The following is a 7,231-nucleotide window of genomic DNA, read 5'->3' as shown; positions in this document are numbered from 1 at the left end:
GTAATCAAGTCTTTTAACATTAAAAACATATGACATTTGAATTTAAGATTATTTCTATTAAAAATAGAAGTATCACTGTACCTGCTACAAAAGAATGCTGCCCAGCCCCCCCGTACACACACACACACAAGATCATAACTCATTAATACAGCATATCGGTCTCCAAATTGCCGTTCTATCAGTTGGCCGTGAGTACAGTATTTTTGTTGCGCATCACTGATTCACTGAGTAAAATGCAGCCTGTAATTTACAGCAGCTTCAGATCCTTCCCCACACGTGGGAAGGATAGAGCGACCTGCTTTACCTTCACGCTTCCCAAGCAGACCAAGCACTCACTCTTACTAAAAAGTGCCAGACAGACGCGTGCAACTTCTCCCTGCAGGATGCAAAGGTGGCGCTGGGCTCAGTCTCCCCCGGCAGCTTGCAGAGCCCCACTCCTCCCACGGCTCCATCCCCTGGGCACCACATGTCGGCTCACCCCTGCCCAGGGCACCGGTGTGGGCACCAGCCACAAATAACTGCATGCTGCTAAACAGAAACCTCTGTCTTAGAGCTAGATGGAGAGCAATAAACGATGGTTTCGGTCTTCAGGGTTTTTTTAAATGTGCCACTATATAGCAAACATACAATCAAGATCTTGTATCACTACCCACTTGCAAGTCAAAGGGTTCCCCTACAGTTTACATACTACAGAGTATTTTCATTTATTTCATACAGAATCAGGAACAAAAAAACCAAACTGCAATAATAGAGGTGCTATTTTCAGATGTCAATACACAGAAATATTGAGGAAAAAAGGTCTCGGTTCTGGCCAAGTAACATCCCATTGGGGATTCCTCTCTAACAGAGAAGGTCTTTAGATCTGCAGATGTCAGCTCAATACCTCATCAGGTCCATGAATTTCAAAGTTAATTTCACACTAAGAAGATCTTCAACAGACTAGCCACAAGAAAAAATACACTTTAAAAGAAATACTGAATTCTTTGGCATGGCCAAAATGCTCTCAGTAGAGAACTAGGGGTGGAGAAAAGTGGGAAAGGAGATGGTTTTTAAGTGGGATGTACTGAAAGCAGCAGCTAAACTAGGTGGGAAGAAATATTTCATTATTTCATTTGGTATGGAAACAGCTCTGAAATCGGCCCCGATGTTATTTCTGCTACGGTGGTGCTGCAGACAGGCCTGGCAAACCCAAGTCAGTGGCATTAATGGGAGCTGGAACGCGCACAGGGGCTGCATGTCTCCTCGCCCTCAGGCTGCAACTCAGCAACTCGGTTGCAGTAACTGGAGCCAAAGAGCAGCATCACCCCATGAGTACTTACAGGACAGCTCGTATCGCTAGTCCTTGAATGGCTCAGCTACTGGGCTGGGGTTCGAACACAGCATCTCTTCTGTCCCATGCCCTGAGCTGGGTCACTGCCACTCACCCTTTAGCAACAGGTCCCCTGCCCTGGCAGCAGCGGAGCTGTGCCTGGAACGCCGGCAAGGTGCTCCTCTTCCGCACCCAACCCCACTGCGTGCCACATCTGAGGCAGCCCTTCACTCGGGTATTTCTGCGGAGTGCGTAATAGGTTGCTCTGTGCAAGTCCTTTTGTAATAATTTTATTATCCTGGTAAAGGAAAACTGCATCTTAAACATGCCTGAGACTGCATAAAATGAACCATCAACCTATTCAGGTCCTTGAGACAATGGGACTCCAGCTTTTCTCCCAGAGACAGAAACAAGTACTTCATGTCCTGTCCATGAGGAACTGCAAATGCAACTCTTAAGACCCAAGTTAAGCCTACCTCTCTGAGACCTGCACGCTCAGCCCTGTCTGTACATGACCTCTACACCAGAAGAGCTGAGAGCTGTGAGCTGCGGGTTTCTGACTGACCGAAGGCAGCACATCAGTTCTTGTATCACCAGATGCAAAGAAATATTTTCATGGATGTTTATCCATTAGCACATGTCGGCAATCCAGCAGGCAGGAGTTTCATGCTCTGTGTCTTACCACTTTTACTCTTGGAGTAAATAAAAATTATATGCTTGCAATGAAACTCTACAATTGCCTTCAAGGCGCTGTGGCTTTCTAAGAAGCTTCGGGGGGTTCCTAGCAAAATGATGAAATGAGATTAGAGTCCCTCCTCATGAAACATTCACGCGACAGATCATTTGGGAAAAGATACATCAACCAAAAGAAAAAGCTTCACAATTAATAATATATAAGAGAAGTGAGATGGAATAGTGTGTGAAGTGACTGACCTGCTTTAAAAACACTGCCTGGCATCGTTTTAGCTCCTTATTATAGAATTCTACATAAAGACATCCAGATGTTCTCATCTGCCTACACATAGACGATTGTCAATAAAAGGAAGGGTGAACCACAATAATCCTCGCCACTGAAGAGCTGGTTTATTTCTCATGAAAAAACCCCCATGCAATTCCAATCAGCAGGTAGAAGGATCCCTCCAGGTCAAAACAAAGACTTAAATTCTCAGGTTTTGTGTAGCAGCACCATGGTGACTGGTGCAATTGCTGTTCACACCGAGCTGCTTTTTGTAGCCCATATACACGTGATCACATCCACACTTTTGCACCTGCAATCACTTACACCATTTGTGCATGCAATTATTATATCTGCATGCATAATTGGGAATACATTATGCAAATAACCAGTTATTGATGTAATTGGTCATTGGCTTACACAGTTACTCGCTGGTAATTTGCGTGTGCAGTGCCGGTACCTTTCTGAATAAATCCAGCACAGTCATGCAATTTTGAAAATAAATGCACAGCATCTGAAACACCGGGTGAAAAGAAAACCTAGCAGTGCTTCATCTGGGTAACAAAAAGTGTCATCTAGCCAAGAAACCTGTTGGCACAAAACACAACCTGTAATACCTCTTTCTCTAAAATACCTCTTTCTCTACTTAATTCACAAATAAGACTTCGTCAATAATTGTACTTCTCTTCCAAAAATTCCAGCTAACTGCTGCCTGAATTTACAGATTTACTTCAGCCTTCTATCAATTACGAGCTATTACTGTTGGGACACAGGCAACAGATTTTCACCTAGCCAGTAGCAAGTCTCTTTTCTTTTTGGTGGTGCCCCTTCTACCAGTCATTCCCATTTGATATCACTTCCCTGTTTATACATTTTTATAGAAAGGCGCATTAGAATCTCACAGCATAGTTCAGGGTCATGGATTATGCATACACTCAGGACGTTAAGCAGCTTAATGGTAGGAATGCCTGCTTCAGAGAAGAAAGGTGCTGACATGCATGACAGGTCATGGAGAGCTGTATTGTTTTATTATTATCCAGTGTAAGTTATTTAGACCTTTTTAAAGGTTTAAAAGCCTGGACCCCAAAACGCAGGCACTGCACAGACACAAAGCAGCAAACAGGTCTCTGCCCCAGAGCTGCCAGTGCAGAGAGGGACGGTATGGGGCAGGAACTGGGGGAGCAAACACAGCAATGGCAGCAAACATCAGGCTTGTTTCACACCACCTTTGGAGACGGAGATGAACCAGGGAAGCAGCTGAATGCAAAGAGAACTGAGGCATAAGGGGACGAAGCCAGAGGGCATGAAAGGAGAGAGGATGAGAACAAAGAGGCAATCAGAAAGGACAATGTTCAGCCCAAATACTGGGAAATCTCATTTTTTCCTGGGAGCTTCTTTTTTATAGGGCCACTTGAGCAGGAGTGTTTGGGAGAGCACTCGGTTCTCCCTGAATACTGCTGACAGGAACGTATTTGCGGAAACTGTACCTTAAGCCGTTCATGGGAGAAAACACAGAGAGGAAAATCTGCTCCCCTTCTCTGTCAGTGTAAACCTTCCCCTTAGTCCAAGAGGTCCTGCATCAGCTGCTGCTGGAGCTGTGTCTGCCTTACAGACACCAGGCTGGGGGGAAAAACAACTACTGCTACTCTTTACTGCACGAAAATACTCATTTGTAGTCTGCAGGAATGAGAGATACTTTAATTTCCATCTCAACGTTATTCTCGTTCCCAACATTTTAATGTTGTGAAAACTGCCTAGAAACGAAGACACCAGCTTCAGATTGTAAAATTTTAATGCTTACTATATTTTGCCTCCTTTTTGTTCGCATGTAGGTTTTAGGTCCATCAGGTTTATGCCTTTCAAGCTTTTCTACACAATCAGAAGGAATGCAACCTTTTTCTTTTTATTTTTTTTAAATGGAGCTGGCATTTGCTTAGTATCATTCTAGAAACTTGAATTTTAAGAGATGAACTACCAGTCAGCATCCCTACAAAACCGTTAAGTTTAGCAGCAGTCCGAAAACACTGACCCCATCAGGCAGCCTGAGGAGGTGGTCAGTGCATCTGGGAGTTAATTAGTTACACTAATTAACTCCAACCAGCCTCACAGCCAGGTAAGCATGTGCTGCAGATGAAGTGTGCATGCTTCAGGACTGCACAGCCCCCTACAGCCTCTACAAATCCTGCCTGGCTTCCCTACAGGAGGCGAAGTGTCCCAGCTGCACTGCAAGAAAAACCCTGAAGGTCAAGGATGGGGAACGGGATTTAACTGCTGATGAACAACCCCTGTAATGAGACAAACTGCACAGGGCCGAAGACTGGAGCGTAGCACGTGGCTTGTGTGGTGCTGGGGTAATTGTACCTGATACTCTCCTTGTCCCAGATGCTCTCCCAAACCAGGCAGTTCAGTGGATGTTTTGCTTTGGCCAACATCTGGGCACAGCTGTACATCCCCAGCGCCACAGGGCTGCTTGCTGCTGGGTTGCACCTCTGCTCCCCGGCTGCATCTGGCATCCCACAGCCAAGTGCCAGGAGAGGTGTCAGTGGGGAACAGGGTCCGGATGCTCTGCCCAGCTCCGTGCAGGACGGATGCTCCACAGAGAGCCAGGGGACCGTTGGCCATGGCACAACCATAACGGCTGCTCAGCACTTTAAATCCACCTACAGAACTTGTCTCGCTTGGAAAAAAATGAGGATTTCAGAGACCGTAAATCTCTCAAACATAATTTCCCCTCACCTTCTCATGACACTAACCCCCACCTCCTCTCCCTCACTCACTGCAGCCACTGTCAGCCACCCCAGGGCTCAACCTGCAGCTGCACCACAGACCCCTGCCTCTGCCCCTGCCCCCAGACTGCATCTCCTTGAGTCCGTGCTTGCACAGGGCACTTCAGCAACCCCAGCCCTCCGGTCCCCCCAGCAGGGACACCCCGAACCTCCTGGCCAGCAAAGGACGGTTTCCCTTCTGTGGTCCTGCCATGTTTTGGGAGCTTGGCAAGCAGCGCTGGCACTGCTGCAGCTGCTGGGGCTGATGTGTGTGGGGCCATGCAGGCAGGGAGGGCTGGCAGCCTGGCAGCTGCCACTCCATGCACGCCAGCCACAGCCAGGGCTGCGCTGCCCAGGCCATGCCCACTGCTCCCCATTGCTCCCCGGCTGTGCCCACCGCTCCCCACCACTCCCCGGGTGCAACAGCCCCATCCCTGCCCCACGGGGGGAGGCAGCGTGGGTAATGCTCGCCCCGAAAGGGGCCATGCAGGCACCGCTCAGCAACCGCCAAGTGCAAGCAGGCAGTGACCAGTCCTGCTTACGCTGGGGCTCAGGAGGTGTGAGCTCGGTTTGGAAGCTTATTTGTGATAGTTTCACAAGTTCCTGATGAATCTTGGCAGAGAGGGGCCTGTTGTGCACGTAATTTAAAATAGTGAAAGCCTGGAATAGAGACAACATCGCCCGCAATGACAGACAAGTGTTTAGCCGCTCACGAAAATTAAATACAGAAAACACTTTCCCCCTAGCAAGCCTCACGTACCTACAGCTCTCTTCTGCTGCTGTACATATACAGGACGGGATCAGCAGCTCTCCTAATACACCCAGAAAAGCCTCATGACCAATGACATTGTTAGTGTGTGTGAAAAACAAAGCACAGGCAGTTCCCTCAAAACGCTCGTGCCTGCTAAAGGACCATGAGGGACCCAGCTGCGTGGGGGCTGCCCATCCTCCCTCTCGGTGGGGCAGAAGTCATTTCTGCAGAGAGGTGCAGGGTGATTGCACGTAACTGGTACTATGCGAGAGGATGGATCTGCTCCACCAAGAAAGTGAAAATAAATTCCCTGTCCTGAAACAGAGAAGAACTGAAGCCATTAAAAACACAGTGGATTTTCCAAGAAGCATCCACTATTGCATTACTTCCACATCAGAAATAAGTAATAGATGGGAAAAGTAACATCTGGACTGATGAGAACAGACTATGTGGAAGGAAAAGCGGCTTTTTGGACGACATTGATGAGTTCTTTCCGAAAATTCAATTTCCTTAAATATGAAAAACTTCACTTTTAATGTTACCCAAATGACCTTTTAGGCTTTCAGAAAAAAATTCATTGCCTCAGGAGGAAATCAGATGCATTAACTAAAAATCGTATTTGCTACATATTTAACTTACTGTTAACTCATATTAAGGGTCTTTCTCACCAAAAATTGTTAAACCAATTTTTCAGATCATTTCGTGAGAAGTTATCGCTTCGGTGGTACATGCCAGGAGTTCAGCCTGCCTTGGAGAGCAGCACCTTTCATCCAGGCTGTGCTCAGCAAACTGTCTGTGCAACTGCAACGGCTTCGTGCTGGGCATGAGGGAGGGAATGACCCCAGGCACGTGCAGGCTGCTTGGCAGTGGAAGCATTAGGGGTGCCTGTTGAGGGATGCAGGATTCCTGTTACCCTGTGTCAACAAAGGGCACAAGAGATGAGGCAGCACAGCACCCTCTGACAAACAATGTCAATAATGAAAAGCCAGGAAATAAAGATGTAAAGGTAGGCAGAAAAGCTGACGTTTATACCATGGCCAAAACTTCAGCCGGCCTTTGGTGTTGAGCCAGCCAGAGACTCCTTGCTAACACAGACTGATCGTTCTTAAGATCTGACTTGAGGCTTCAGACAGAGGATACGTCCTTGGAGCGCCCTTGTCTCTGGACATCGGGCACTGCACCACCACACCTAGGGAAGCCCCCGAAGGCAGCACCGGAGGCTTTATGCTGGGTGGGGACAGCACCCCAACAGCCGGCGGCAGACCCCCCAGCACACGGGGAACTTGGCCAGCCGAGTGTAAGACTGAGGTCAGGACGAGAAAACATAGGGAAACGCACAAGTCAGTAAATCCAAACTAAGATAACTGGAAAAAAGAGATGAGAAGGAAAACTGAGAGTGAGGGGGAAGCCGAACACATCCCAGGGCTTACACGGACAACTTTAAATCCTTG

Source organism: Falco biarmicus, chromosome 4 (assembly GCF_023638135.1).
Source record: "Falco biarmicus isolate bFalBia1 chromosome 4, bFalBia1.pri, whole genome shotgun sequence".
NCBI lineage: Eukaryota > Metazoa > Chordata > Aves > Falconiformes > Falconidae > Falco > Falco biarmicus.
Note: the sequence above shows the minus strand (reverse complement) of the source record.